Here is a 15974-nt window from a genome sequence, read left to right as displayed (position 1 = left end):
TGTAAAATTTGATTTGAGATAGTTCAGGGGAATTAGAGCTGAATCTGGTATCTGAGGTCCTGGATAGAAATGTCAACTCTGCCTCTTATTTATGTGGTCCTGGATCAGTGACCCAATCTTTTGGAATCTTAGTGTCCAACCGCTAAAATGTGATTGTAAGCCTATACTTTTTCAGTAGATGACCTTGTAAGTGACAGAACCCAAATTCAGCCTGAGATCTTCTGATTCCAATTCATAGATTATCCCCCTCATCACAGCTGCTGAGTCCAAAATTGGAGCAATCACATTTTTATGCTGATTCTCTCTAAAATATCTACCTACATCACTTCTGATGGGGAAGAAAGGGAGGAAGAGGCAGGAAAAATCATCAACCTTCATATTTTTCCATAACTACAGACCCACAGTAGAGATTGTTATTCTCTTTAACTACTATACATACATATATATATATATATATATATATATATATATATGATGAGGAGGTGAAAATTCAATGAGAAGATAGGAAGAATGGAATGTGGAAGAAATAGAAGATAAATCAAAATACTTTGAGGATAAAAATATAACACATGTCACTTTAATCGGGTACGAGTCTATGGAAGAGATGTAGTATACACTGTCAGACTTGACTGTTTTATCTGTCATTAATGCTTAACATTTTCTTTATTAGTAGGAAGGGTTCAGGAAACAGGAGAACATATCAAAAACATCAATATTTACATAAAAAAGCTTACATAATATGTAAAAGCATTACATATCAACAATCACATAAAAAGGATTAATGAGGAAAGGGGAAGAAAATGTTCAAAAAGCTGGACAATATGTTGCAGCAGATGTTGAACATTTCAAGGCGAGTTTTCTTCAGTTATATATGAACATGAGATCTTTTTGAAAAACCTGTTCTTCTGATGCAGGTCAATTCTGTTTCTTTACAATTAAACTGATTTTGTGATTATCACTATAATCGAAACCATTTTACCTCAGATATAACTAGGCCTGCTTCTGGATTTCTTTTAGTAAATAGAATTAACATGTATACATGAGTTAGAGATATCAAATTGCTAAGCATGTACCTGGAATCTTGTTCATTTTTATCTTTTTTTCTGAAATTCTATTTCATTGTGGTATGAATGACCACATGTCCTCATTTATTCTCATTGAGTTAAAACTCTTCATTGTGGTAACTACAATAATAAATTTGTAAATTAATCCCATGATCTTTTGTGATCATTTGATTCATGTACAGTTCATGCTTATTTGTCAGCTAGGACAAAACAACTAGTTAACACCAAAAACAAAGGAAAAACAAAAACACAAAGTAGGATCTAAATCCAAGCTGAGACAATAGATTTGGCTGAACTCAAAGCTAGCCATTATCAAAAAGTTAAAACAAATCACTTGGTTACTTCTATTAAATCAGGTATAGTTTGTTTTTGTTTTTGTTTTTTTTTTTTTGGTTTGTTTTTTTTTTTTGGGGGGGGGGTGGAAACACATTCAGACATTCTAAGGCATTAACTTTTTTTTTCTATTTCAAACTCCAGATCTACAACATTTTATTTTGTTTGTGAAATGAACAAATTTCGATTCCCTTTGCATTAATACTTTGTGTATCTACTTTGTACTTGACAAATAACTATTAATTGGCATCAACTAACAGCTGATCTCATTCTTTAAAGATCAAATTCAGGCAGATTGCCAGTTACAGAAGATTATGTTACACACATGGAAATATTCTCAGCAAATGTGTGAGAAATGTTAATATTTCCCTATTTTGAATTACCTTATTTTGTATTAATTTACCCTTAATTTTACTTCTCAATTACAGTTAAGGTTTTGCTACAATTTAGCAATGCATAATTAAGATACATTGATTGAAGAATTATTTCATTTGTGCTCACTTGGTGTAACAAAATTCTCAGTCTCAGATTTGTATAATGAACAAAAACAAGATTCTTGATGGAAGCCCTTAAAGAACCAGATTTCAAAATCCTGGGACAATTGGATAAGTTAAAAAATAATAACAGATCACATTAAAATAGTTTAAAAAGCATTTTACAAATTCATTTGATCTTCATAGCAGCAAAGATGTAATGGCACTTCTCAAGAACTTTTGAATGGAATCTAAAAGAATGTGGATATAAACATGCACACATATGAACACATATGATGGTTTTAGGAGGAAATGTATTAGATTCTGAATGGAGAGCTGAAAATCCTTTATGTAGAAGATACAGTTTGAACTAATTCTTGAGAGAAAATGGGGGAAAGACAATCTAGGCATAGTACCAACAATATGGTACTGAAACAGGAGATCATATGCAAAACAGAACAGCATGGATGGATCATAGGGTATATGGAGAAGAGTGATGTGGCAAAGGACAGGGAGAGGATAGAAGGATTCAAGTTGAGATGCAAATGCCAGCATTTATCATTAATTCTAGTAATAATGAAGTGCCACTGGAGTTTACTGAGTGATAGAGGATGGCACAGGAAGCAGAGGGGAATGAAATAATCAGACATACACTTTAGAAAAATAACTTTGAAATTTTTGGAGGATGAATTGCAGTTGGAAGAAGCTGGAGAAAGGGAGATCATATAAGAGGTTAAGAGGTTATTATAGAGATCCAAATCTAAATTAGAGTGGTGGTTGTGTAACTGAGAAATGTCTGAGGTTGTATTTGAACCCAGGTCTTTGGTGCCAGAGCAGCTAGATGGCCTGGTGGATAAAGCATGGGGCTTAAACTAAGGAAAATTTGAGTTCAGATTTGGACTAGACAGTTATTACAAGCTGTGTGACCCTGGCAAGTCATGTAGCTTTGTTTCCCTCAGCTCCTCATCTGCAAAATTAGCTGGAGAAGGAAACAGCAAACCACTTCAGAATCTTTGCCAAGAAAAGCCCAAATGGGGTCACAGAGTCAGACATGATTAAAATGATTGAACTTAATGTTTCCATGTCCAGTGATCTATATGTAAGATAATATTTAGCTGACTTCATGTTTTTCAAATCACTAGAACCAGATGAACTGCAACCTAGGAAATGAACTATAGATGTAATTGCTGAGATCTACCCACAGGGAAGTTTAAAAGATTGTTGAGAGAGAGAGAGAGAGAGAGAGAGAGAGAGAGAGAGAGAGAGAGAGAGAGAGAAAGAGAGAGAGAGAGAGAGGGAGGACTGAGGAAGGATTGTTTTTTTTTTTTTTTCAAAAGGGATCCTGGTGACTTGAAAACATAAGAATAAACTAAATGTTATCTTATTGTCTATCTCCTTACCAAGAAGAGTAAATCCTTGTTTGTTTTGTTCTTGTTTTTCTTCTGTTCTTTATATTCAAAGATCATTCTCCTTTGCTAAGAAATTTGAAGATTTGGAAACAGTGAGCATCAGATCTCCTACAAATACTCCAAAAAGTTTCTAAAAGTCCATCAAAAAGAACAATGATATGCTCAGACAAAGATTATAAACTCCTCTACCCAGTTCAAAATCCCACAAGAATACTGCCTAAATCCCATGGAGGCTCTAAGACACAGGCCAGGCTAAGCTAAAAACAGTATGCAAGTACTTCTGTACCACAAGAGTACCAAGACCAGAGCAAAGCCAGGTAACCAAAACCAAAACCAGTGCCTATGAATCTCAAGAACAATGAGAGACAGAGGGTACACATACCCTCAGGCAGCACACTGCTAAGATAGCCACTTAAACCACAGCACAAAACAGGGATAGTCCTAGATCAAGGAAAACAAGTTCAAAGACAACTAATAAAAGAGTCAAAAGGAGAACCAAAGAAGGAGAAAGACACAAAGCAGCAGAGCATCTAAGGTCTGGCAAGAGGCTTCAGACCTATGCAAACAACATCTGTTTGGGGCCAGTCAGAGTCATAGCAAAGGAAAGATCCAATTCCAGGTTCAACATTAAAAGATAAAGATATAAAGAAAAAGTTGAGACCTAGGAAGATTTATATGAATTGATGCACTGAGGTAAGCAGAACAAACAACAACGGAATTAATAAAACAATTTTAAACTCTTGATTCTAGAAGACTACTGATGAACTATGCTACTCATCTCCTAACAGAAATATGATAAATTCTTAAAGATGTATAATGAGATATTCACTTTCAAAATTTGTTTTTTTAATTGTGCACATTTTAATGAGAATATGATTTTCATTTTTCTTTAAATTAGAGAAGATGGGAGTAGAAGAAAATAAATAATTATTTAATTTAAACATAAAAATAAAAACAAAAAAATCAATTAATCCCTGATTATAAAGTGGGGAAAAGAAGAGCACAAAGGTAAAAGTTAAATCAAGTTACCAGAAATCTGGGCCACAATCTGAATGTTCTTGCAGAGGCCTGGAATTAATCTTAGCCTCTATGTCAAAGACCAAATAAGGCCTCCCCAAACTATCAAAGAGTGCAGGAGGTGACAGGACCTTAACTAGACACATAACATTAATTCAGAAATAAAAAAAATTAGGGATATGAATAAAACATAAAAAACCAAATACAATGAAGAAATATTATAGATTGAGAAAAGCCCAAGAGCTGAACCCAGAAGAGATACCCCATTCTAAGTCCAAGAAAAACTTCAAAGAAAATAATGTCTTGAGCAAAAGTACTATGTGAGTTTCTGAAAGAAATAGGAGATACAGTTATTTTAAATGAGATCTGTTAAGTAAAGAATGGAAGAGGGAATTAATAGCTTTGAAGTAAAAGTAGTAAATTTTACTCATGAAATGGATTCCTGAAAATTAGAATAGACTAGATAGAAATTACTCTACAAAGCAAGAAATATTAGAAATAAGACTTAAAAAATAAGAAATAAGAAAAAAATTTATATGCTATCAGAAACAAACCAGGGAAAAGAGTTTGAGAGAAAACTGAACAGTCATCAGACTATGAAAATCATGGCCCAGAGTAAAAAAGGCTTATGTGCCACACTTTTAGAAAACATAAATGAAAAATATAGATCTAATATCCAGAAAGCAAAAATAAAAAGAGAACTAATTAATCCATTACCTAACAAAAATAAACTCAAAACTAAAGTCACCAAGAAAATGATAGCCAAAATCCAGAACTTCTAGTCCAAAGGAAAAATACTACAAGCTGCTGGAGCAGTAGGAAGGAAGTATCCAAGTATCAAGGAACCAATCAGCTTCACATATTTTGGCAGATACCAGCATAAAAATAGAAGAAAATAGAAAATGTTGTCCCAAAAAACAAAAAAAAAAAAATTATAATTTACCCTGAAAATAGAGTATAATCTTAGCATGAACCTTTAATGGAAGAGTATTTTCAATCATTCCTGAGAAAAAAACCACAACTGTGCAGAATATTTGAAATGCAAACATAAAAGACAAGCCAAATATAGAAATATAAAAGCATTTATACACTTTGAAGGGGCTATATGAAGATGGAGTACTTAGATTCCAATAAGAAGAGAAAACAGAATTCCCTTAGAAGCTTAATGTCTTTAGAAATCATAGAAAGGAGCAAGGGTAAGATGGCAGAGATGGCAAGATGGTTTTTTTCCTGAGTTCGTCCCACAGTCCTCAGGCTAACTAGCAAATCCAGTCTAGTTCTGGTCTGACACAAATATTGAAAGTGTAACAAATTACCAGTAGAAGATAATTTCAAAGATCTCCAAAAAAGATCTGTTTCAATCTGGCATAGAGAAAGACAGACCAAATAAATAATAATAGATAATAAAATAAAATAAATTAGATCATTTTGATTATATTAAGTTAAAAAGTTTTTGTACAAACAAAACTAATGCAGATTAGATTAGAAGGGGAGTCATAAAATGAGAAAACATTTTTATATTCAAAGGTTCTTATAAAGGCCTCATTTCTTTTTTTTTTTAATAGCTTTTTATTTACAAGTTATATATATGGGTAATTTTCCAGCATTGACAATTGCCAAACCTTTTGTTCCAATTTTTCCCCTCCTTCCCCCAACCCCCTCCCCTAGATGGCAGGATGACCAGTAGATGTTAAATTATATTAAAGCATAAATTAAATACACAATAAGTAGACCTCATTTCTAAAATATAAAGAGAATTAATTCAAATTAATAAGAATTAGGGTCATTCTCCAATTGATAAATGATCAAAGGATATGAACAGATCATTTTCAAACAAAGAAATTGAAACTATTTCTAGTCACATGAAAAGTTGCTCCAAATCACTTTTGATCAGAGAAATGCAAATTAAGACAATTCTGAGGTACCACTACTCACCTGTCAGTTTGGCTAAGATGACAGGAAAAGATAATGACCAATGTTGGAGGGGATGTGGAGAAGTGGGACACTGATACATTGTTGGTGGGATTGTGAATGGATCCAACCATTCTGGTGAGCAATTTGGAACTATGCTCAAAAAGTTATCAAACTGTGCATAACCTTTGACCCAGCAGTGTTTCTACTGGGCTTCTATCCCAAAGGGATCTTAATGAAGGAAAAGGGATAAATTGTTTAAAAATGTTTGTGGCAGCTCTCTTTGTAGTGGCTAGAAACTAGAAAATGAATGGATGCTCATCAATTGGAGAATAGCTTAATAAATTATGTCATATGAATATTATTAAATATTATTGTTCTGTAAGAAACAACCAACAGGATGATTTCAGAGAGACTTACATGAACTGATATTAAGTGAAATGAGCAGAACAAGGAGATCATTATACATGGCAATAAGAAGACTATACGACGATCAATTGTGATGGACATGGCTCTTTTTAACAACAAGATGATTCAAACCAGTTCCAATTGTTCAGTGATAAAGAAAGCCATATACTCCCAGAGAGAGGCCTGCAGAAACTGAGTGTGGACCACAACATAGCATTTTCAGACTTTCTATTGATGTTTGCTTTCATTTTGTTTTCCTTCTCAGGCTTTTTTTTTTCTTTCTAGATCCATTTTTTTTTCCTTGTGCAGCAAGGTAACTGTATAAATACATATTACATATATCGGATTTAAAATATTTAACAAGTATTTGACTATCTGCCATCTAGGGGAGGGGGTGGAGGGAAGGAGGGAAAAATTTGGAACAGATACTTTTGCAAGGGTCAATTTTGAAAAATGACCTATGCATATGTTTTATAAATAAAAAGCTTTAATAAAAAAAAAAAAAGGGTAGGATCAGTGAAGGATTAGTCATAGTAAAATAAATGTCAACATCAGAAAGTGGATTGCAAAGAGGGGAATAAAAGAAAATAAATAATAAGAACCCTTGGTTGAGATTGTAGTTCAATAATCTTAAATAAACTCCTCTTTCATCACCTTTTTATTCTTAAAAAGGTGTAGAAGGAGAAGACAAGTAGAAAAGAAGTACAGTAAAAGAGTATAAAGGGAAATAAATAAGAACCAAAACCATGAACACAAATAAGATGACCTCATTTATACAAGAGAAAAAGATAGCAAAGTAGGTTAGAATACAGATTCCCAACAATATTTTGCTTGTAAGAAACACACTTTAAAACAAAGTCATGTAGTATTAAATTAAAAGACTAGAACAGAATGTATTATACTCGATGTGAATTCAAGAAAGTAGAGGTAGCTATCATAATATCAGACATGGTAAATATAAAAATATACATGATTAAAATAAATAAGCAAGGAAACTATATTATGCCTAAAAGCACCATAGTTAAAGGGCATATGACTCTTTTATTCAGGAGTTGAATAGTTCAATGTATCTAACCCTTTTAGATCTAGACAAAGGTAACAATAACAAAAAAGGAAGAAAAAGTAATTTTAACAGTTATAAATTGGAGAAAAATTCATGACCAAAGAATAAAGAACATTGTAAAGCATAAAAATAGACCATTTTGATTACATAAAATTGACAAATTTTTGCACAAAATCAATGCAGTCATAAAAGGAAAATTTGATGATTAGAAAGAAAAAGACTGATTTGAGTGACAAGCTCCTGGAAAAAACAATAGGCAAGAGGATCAATGATTTATACAGAGGAGTTAGAGTTGGTAAGGAGATGTGCCACCTCTGTCAGAAAATGGAGCAAAGAAGTAGGGAATTGTGGTTAAAGAAAATGAATAAAGATATTCAATAGGGAAGAAGAGAGTATTTACTAATAGCTCAATGTCAACTTTGAAGGAGTAACTTAGGAATCTCTGCTGTGTATTAATAACTTAAATAATGGCATATAGATAGTACGCTTGTAAAATTTGTAAATGATACAAAACAGGGAGAAAAATTTAGTACACTGGATAATATGCAAAATTCAAAAAGGTTTTGATAGGTTAGCAGATGAGATTTATTCTAATAAGATGAAATTTAACAAGAGAGACAAGAATGGAATAGCTTCTCATATTCATACCTTAACTTCTGTCTGCCTGAGTTTCCTATTTGTAAAATGGGTATAATAATAGCACCTACCGCTCACAGTTGTGACAGTGTGTATAAAGTGCTTTGCTAACTTTAAATCACTATATGCTGGCTATTACATGAGAATTAATTGAAAAAACTGGGGTGTTTAGTTTGAAAAAGAGAAGACTTGGGAGAAGATTGACTAATCTCTTCAATCTAGATTGAAGATGGAACCTCTCAGAAGACTTTTGATGGAGAAAACACCACCTCTCAAGGTGGCCCATTCCAGTCTGGGATAACTCTGTTTAGAATTTTATACTATATATCAAACCTAGCTTTGCCTTTTTGTAATTTCTACTCATTACTCCTGGTTCTTCTCTCTGGACCCAAAAGAAAGAGTCTAATTCTTCTTTCACATTTCAATGATTCACACTCTTGAACATGATTATCATTTCCCACCAATTTTCTCCCACCTCATCATTTCATTATTCTCTTCTCCAGGATAAACATCAGAGGTTTCTTCAATCTATCCTCATATGGATAGATATGGACTTAGGGCTTTTCACCATCCTAGATGTTCTCCCACTAATCAATATCCTTCTAAAATTGTGATACTCAAAATTATGCAACCCTCCATGTGATGCTAATGAGGATAGGACAGAGGGATTTTGAACTCTTTAACCCTGGAACCTATATCATTCTTAATGAAGCCTAAGCTCACATTATCTTCTTCAGCTACTACCTCACACTACTTACTCATATGGCCTATGTAGTCCAGTCCAATTAATGCCCTAGATATTTCTTTTTTCCACCCAGAAAAACTGGAATCTAAACATATCTCCCTGTTCTCATGCTTGTAAAGATGATTATTTTTTGTACCAAAGTAAAAAACTTTATTGTTACTAAATTTTATTTTGTTTGACTCAGCCTAATATTCATGCTTATTAAGATATTGTTAGATTCTGACTCTTCCCACAAGGCCTTGATAACATATTTTATGTCACTTCTATAGTGAGTGTCATGAAAAGAAGTGATAAAACAGCTAAAACCAAAAAAATTATTATCAATGTAATAATTAATAATCATTAGCAGACCATGAATAAAAATATTTGGGAAATAGGAAATAATTTGAGGAACAAATTTAAGCATTAGGTCAGGCAATAAATGAAATTGGGGGGGCCCCCTCAAAAAAAGGAGAGATGGCAGTTAAATTATGGTCAACAATGCCAGAGACAACATGTCAAAAATCACCAGGACATGGGAAATAGTCCTTGATCCAAGGTAGCCTGGTTGAAAGGCAGTTATCCAGTTTATTATCTCATGTCTGTCCTTAATTCTAAATATCCCTATTTCTAACTTCAGTAAGTCACTGAAGTCATTGTGTTTGTTTGTTTTTCCTCCTTTAGGGAAGACTGTATTAGGCAGGTATCCTAATAAAGATCTATGGAGGCACTTGAGTTTATGATGCCTGAATACTTATGTAACCAGGCTTCTAATCTGATATTGCTAACCTACTGAAACAGAAATAATGTGCTTTTTCCACACAGCTGACAGATGAAATATTGTGCTTGTGGCATAGCAAAAGGTTTGCCTAGAACTATAGGTATTTGCAACTTTGATGTGCGACATGGCTTGTTCATTTACTTAAACACGGGTGCTCATTTCACAAGGCTCTGTTTAATAAGAAAACTCATTGTAAACCATGTGTCTCGTTAAATCAGCTGCAACAGGAATGTTTTAGTATACAAACATTATTTAGTATCTTAGCACATCTTCCTATTTCCATTTTACAAGGTATCGAATAGACAGAACTAGTATAAACATGAAGGAAATAGAACATGCAATGAAGAGTCATGTTTATCTACAAGTTCTTCAATGGCTACACTAGACTCAGCCCAAAACTTGTATCACAGGATTAAGAGACTTAACATTGGGAGAGACCATAGAAATTCTAATTCATTTTACAGATAAAGAAACTGAAATCCAGAGGAATCAAGTGATTTCCTCATACTTACATAGCTAGTGAATGTAAGAACTGAGACCTTGAAGTATGGTCAAAACTGTTCTTTTGTCACTTTAAAAACATGAGGACTTGATTGATATCAATATAGTATTATATGTATGCATCTATGCATATGTGTACATTACATATAATTATGTATTGCTATTGTATATTATATTTTATGCATATAAGTTAATTATATATGGTTATATTATTATATACCATACAAATATGTTAATTATATATAATTGTTGTATGATATGTGTGTGTGTGTATAATCAAACATACATGTACACATTTATATATTCAGGCAATATTCACATAAAATATATTACATACAGAATCTTAGTATGAAGAGTCTTATGAGACCATCATCTCATCCATCCTAATAAATGATCTTCTTTAAAATATGCCCAACACATTGTCATTCAGTCTTTACTTGAAGCCTCCACCAAGTGAGAGAAAGTTCATAGTCTTCTGATTGAACCCATTCTACTTATGGACAGCTCTAATTAATAAGAACCCCCGCCTCCCTCCCCAATCCAATCAATCCCAAATCTACCTCACTGCCCTTCCTCATTAATCCCAGTTCTGCCCTCTGGTGGTCAAGAAGAATGTTTTCTATTCCACTTCAAATGATATCTTTTCAAATACTTGAAGCTATCATGATGGCCATTCCCTTTCCTGCAGGTCTTTTCTTCTCAACATAAACTTCCCAAGGCCTTCCAAGGTGTCCTTACATATCATGAATTCAAGATCTTTTACAATCCTGGTTGGAATTCTCTGAATATTCTCCAACAAATCAATATCCTTCCTAAAATAAGGCTCTCAGAAATGAACATTCCATTCCTCCAGATAAGGTCTGAACAGGACAAAGGATGGCAGAACCTTCATCTCCCTAATGCTCCATATAATGATACTCAATAACACCTAAGATTATATTATCTTACTTGGATATCATATTATACTCAATAAGATTAAGCTTGCAATTCCCTAAATGGCCTAGTTTTTGTTGTGGTTATTTTTTAAAGATAAGTTGTTGTTTATATATGTCTTCCTAAACTTTTGTTTGTAGAGCTAAGACTCATTCATTTCTATAGAAAGATAAATATAGAGTTATAAACATTGATATCCAGAAAGTCATATATGTATTTGTATATAATTTCTATATTTATAACATATATATTATATTTACATGTGATTCATATGTAATTATATTATTCATTATGTTATATATTATATTATACTTTATTCATATATGTACACCTTTGCATATTTATATAATTTTGCCAACTTGGAAGGAATAGCTGAGGGGATTATGTACTCAGTTTTTTGTTGTTTTAACACTTTTATTAGTGACTTGAATAAATGTATAAATGAATGGTACAATCATGAAATTTGCAGATAACTCAAAACTGGAAAGGATATGGAAAATAGATTCAAATTCAAAAAGATTCAGATACTGAAAATACTAGATCACTTATAAAGTGAATTTTATAGCAATATATATTAAAAAGACATGGAAAACTGATATTGACATCAAATGATATAGATGTCAAAATATTTTATATATGTATATATTGTGTATAAGTAGATAAATGTATATACATATTCATGTGTATATGTTTATAGATATATCCTGTATCATATATTTAATATATTATAAAACATTGTGCATAATGTTATATCACATTATATCAGAGGCCAGAAATATAATTCCTTTACTAGGTGAGAGTTCTTCAAACATTTGAAGACAATTATAATTACATTTAATATAATTAAAGTGCTTAGTACAGTGTCTGGCATATAATAGTCTCTTTATGCCTTTCCCTTCCTATCACATCCAAACTTTCTTTTCTCCAGGTCAAATAGCACCAATTCTCTCAAACCATTGTGATCAGGTATGGATTTAAGGTTTTCTTTACCCTTAAAATGCACTCTATAGTCTCTGCTATGAATTTTTTTAAAAAACCGGTGCTATGAGGCAGGGGGGAAAGGGTATCTTCCCAGCATTCTTCAAATTACATTAGATAGGTAGCTATTTTTCCATTAGGTTGGCAACCCTTATTATTAAAAGTTCTTTCTTAGATCTGACTTCAGTTCTTCCCTCTACAATTTAAAGTAGCCCTCTACTTAGTGAAAACAGAAAAAGAATAGCTGGCCATTTTCTCTTGTGAAAGAGCTCTTAATGGACATGAAGAATTCACTGTGAGAAAAGGAAGCTTTCACACAATCTGTAATATTTTCCAAGTGCAATATTTACCCATTAGACCATTACTATATCAAACCATTAATAACCATTCTATGAGTGCTCTAAAGCTTCCAAAGTATTTTTTCACATTAAGAACTATTAAATTATAGAAACCATTAGTTGATTAGAGTATGAAAGGAATATAGACATCATCTACCTAGTTTAACTACTTCATTTAACAGTTGAGGAAACTGAGGCAAGAGAGTTTAAATTACTCGTCTAAGGTCACAAAATATGAAATGGCAACATGAGATTTTAATTAAAGTCCTTTGAGTTCAAATCCAGTATTCCTTCTATAGGCTTTTTGGGGGAGACGGGTGGAGAGGGAGGTTGGGAGGACACTGAAAATTTAACGATCTCTGAGTTACGGGAGAACTTTGTGTCAAAGAGTAAACCTGTGATTATATTTTCTTCTTCCAAAACTGTCCCTCCCGTCCACTACCACAGGTTATCTTTCTATGATATTCAAAGTCCGAATATCTGAGGGCTCTTAATTCTATTTATCTGCTGCCAAGGTACCACCCATAAGGAATATAATGAAGGTGCTTTTCTGCTATAATTCACATAACAGTAGAAAACTTCACCATTAGTATTGCAGGTATATGAAATCTGAATATGTAAAGTATCTATATTTAACACATTTGATTGTAAGATAGAATTTTTTAAAATTTTCAACGTTTACTTTTATATGATTTTGATTTTCATTTTTTCTCCCTCCCTGCCCCTCCCAAAGATGACAAGCAATCTGATATAGGTCATATATGTACAATCATCTTAAACATATTTCCATTTTAGTCATGTTGTAAAAGAAGAATAAGAATAAAAAGGAAAAACCATGAGAAAGAAAAAAATAAAAATAGTATGCTTCAATCTGCATTTAGTCTCCATAGTTCTTTGAATATGGATATCATTTACCATCATAGGTCTTTTGGGATTGTCTTAGATCATTGTGTTGAGAAGAAGAGCTAAAACTATCAAAGTTGATCATCTACACAATGTAATTTTAACTGTGTACATTGTTCTCCTAGTTCTGCTCATTTCACTCAGCATCAGTCCATGTAAGTCTTAGCAAGTTTTTTTGTACCTGCTCATCATTTCTTATAGAACAAGTATTTCATTACATTCATATATCACAATTTGTTTAGCTACTCGCCAATTGATGGGCATCTCTTCAATTTTCAATCCTTTGCAATCACAAAGAGAGTTGTTTTGATACTATATATATTTATATATATTGAGGTCATAAGGCCTCATCTAATACTGCCTTCTCTAGAAAGTACCCTATGTACCATATGCAAGACACTCAGCTAGGGCATAGGAATGTAAAAAAATAAATTCAATAATCTTGGACCTCAAGATGCTTTTGGGACTTAGCAGGGATTAATATTATAGCAATCCTACAAAGAAAAATATTTCTTAAGGATGTTGCAAATCACTATTGCAACATTGATTTGCATTTCATATGGCAAAAGGACAATAAGACATTCCTTACCATTACTTCCGACTTTTTGTTACCTATATAGAATCTCCATTAGCATTGGTTGAGAATCCTGTTTCAGAATGGGGAAATTATGGAGCAACATTTAAGTTGCTCAATATTTGCACACACCTTCCATTCTTATGGAGGAGATTATCCAGTACACATCAATATCTGCCAGCCATGGTTGGCAAAATCATAAAGCCAAAGCAAAGTTTTGAAATAGAACAAAGTTTTTGTTTTTCATCCTGCCTTTCCCATTTTCCAATAAGTTGCCCTTTCCTGATGATCTTTTAACCCATAAGGGACTCTCAAGCTGCTCACACATTATGCAGTACCCAAACTAGTGTTACTGGCATAGTATTTCCTTTTGACCCTGTTCTCAACTAACTGCCATATTTAAAAAGTGATCTAAATTAGGCCTGTGTTAACAGACTAGTGCCTGACCCTAGTTTAATGTTACCTTTTTCAGGTATATTCACATTTTAATAAGGGATGTTTGAAGAGAATAAAGGCCTTTCCCCAAAGAATCAATCCCTGGACACAAAAATTTGGGCCAGTAGAGAAATGACATACTCAAAGAATGTCCAAAGTGGGAATCATAAACAGCTTTATAGCTAAATTCCTTCCACAATGTATTTGGCAAATGGACATCCAGTCTTTGTTTAAAGATCTCCAATTATTAGGAAACATGAGACAACCCATTCTCCTTTAGGAAAATACAAATTGTTAGTAAGTCTTTCCTTACATCAACCCTAAATTTATATCTTAGTTTTTAATTCTGCCCTTAGAGGCCAGAAGTATAAGCAAAATTTCATTTTAGGTGACAGTTCTTCAAACATTTGAAGACAATTAATCACATTTAATGTAAAGTGCTTAGTATATTGTCTGGCATACAGTAAGCTCTTTATTCCTTTCCCTTCCACCAGCATATCACATTCTAGCCTTCTCTTCTCTAGGCCAAATAGCACCAATTCTTTCAAGCCATTATAACCAGGCATGAATCTGAGGCTTTTGTCACCTTATAATGCTCTCTATCTTCTCTTTGTTATAAAAGTTTTCCTTAAAACATAGGGGTAAGGAGGGAGGGAGGGAGGGTGTGTCCCCAGCATCCTTCAAATTACATTAGGTAGGTAGCTATTTCTCCATTAGGTCAGCAACCTTTAGTATTAAAAGTTTTTTTCTTAGATCTGACTTCAATTTTTTTCCCTATAATTTAAAGTAGTACTCAGTGATAACAGAAAAAAAAAAAAAAGAATAGCTGGCCATTTTTTTCCATGAAAGAGCTTAATGGATGTGAAGACTTTATTGTGGGGAAAGGAAGCTTTCACAGTCTGTAACACTCTCCAAGTGAAATATTTACCCACTAGACTATCCACTGTAGAGCTTGCAGAACAATCCAAATGTGTAAAGCCAATATTGCTTCAAATTAACTTTTACCACATGTTAATTGTTTGTGCCACTGGACTAATTATCTGGTAGTAATTACACAAGGAAGATTATACAAACTACATTATGAAAGGTGTTTCCAAAAGAGGAAATACAGAGTGAATTCCAGTTTTTAAAATAAGATTAGAGAGTATTTTATTCGTGCCAAATTAGTTATTTTCAGTCAGCTTGGATGCTTAGCATGTGAACACAGTAAAAAAAAAAAAACAAAACAAAACAAAACAAAACAAAACAAAAAAATTTTTTTTCTTAAAATATATTTATTTTCTTATATTCTTGAGTTTTGATTTATGACAGGTATTAACACTGAGCCTAATTTCATCAAATAAATTCGATTCAAAAACACATTTTCAGTTCTGATTGTGTGAAATGCATTAGAGACAAAGGAAGGAAATAAAGAAAATACAAAGAAAGGAAAGAGGGAGGGGAAAAGAGAGAAAGGAAAATGGTCCCTGTTCTCAAGAGTTTACATTCTACTG

General features: G+C 32.9%; 1 long non-coding RNA gene across 1 annotated transcript in view; it reads left to right on the top strand.

Moving 5' to 3' along the window:
* The first annotated feature begins 3154 nt into the window (after positions 1–3154).
* The window catches only part of LOC127548485 (uncharacterized), a 38920-nt gene continuing 26100 nt past the window's right edge, over positions 3155–15974 (top strand). The window contains exon 1 of the long non-coding RNA XR_007950401.1: positions 3155–3972. This is a non-coding gene — a long non-coding RNA (uncharacterized LOC127548485). The remainder of the gene's footprint in view (positions 3973–15974) is intronic.

This window comes from Antechinus flavipes, chromosome 2 (assembly GCF_016432865.1).
Source record: "Antechinus flavipes isolate AdamAnt ecotype Samford, QLD, Australia chromosome 2, AdamAnt_v2, whole genome shotgun sequence".
NCBI lineage: Eukaryota > Metazoa > Chordata > Mammalia > Dasyuromorphia > Dasyuridae > Antechinus > Antechinus flavipes.
This window is presented reverse-complemented; position numbering and strand designations above follow the sequence as displayed.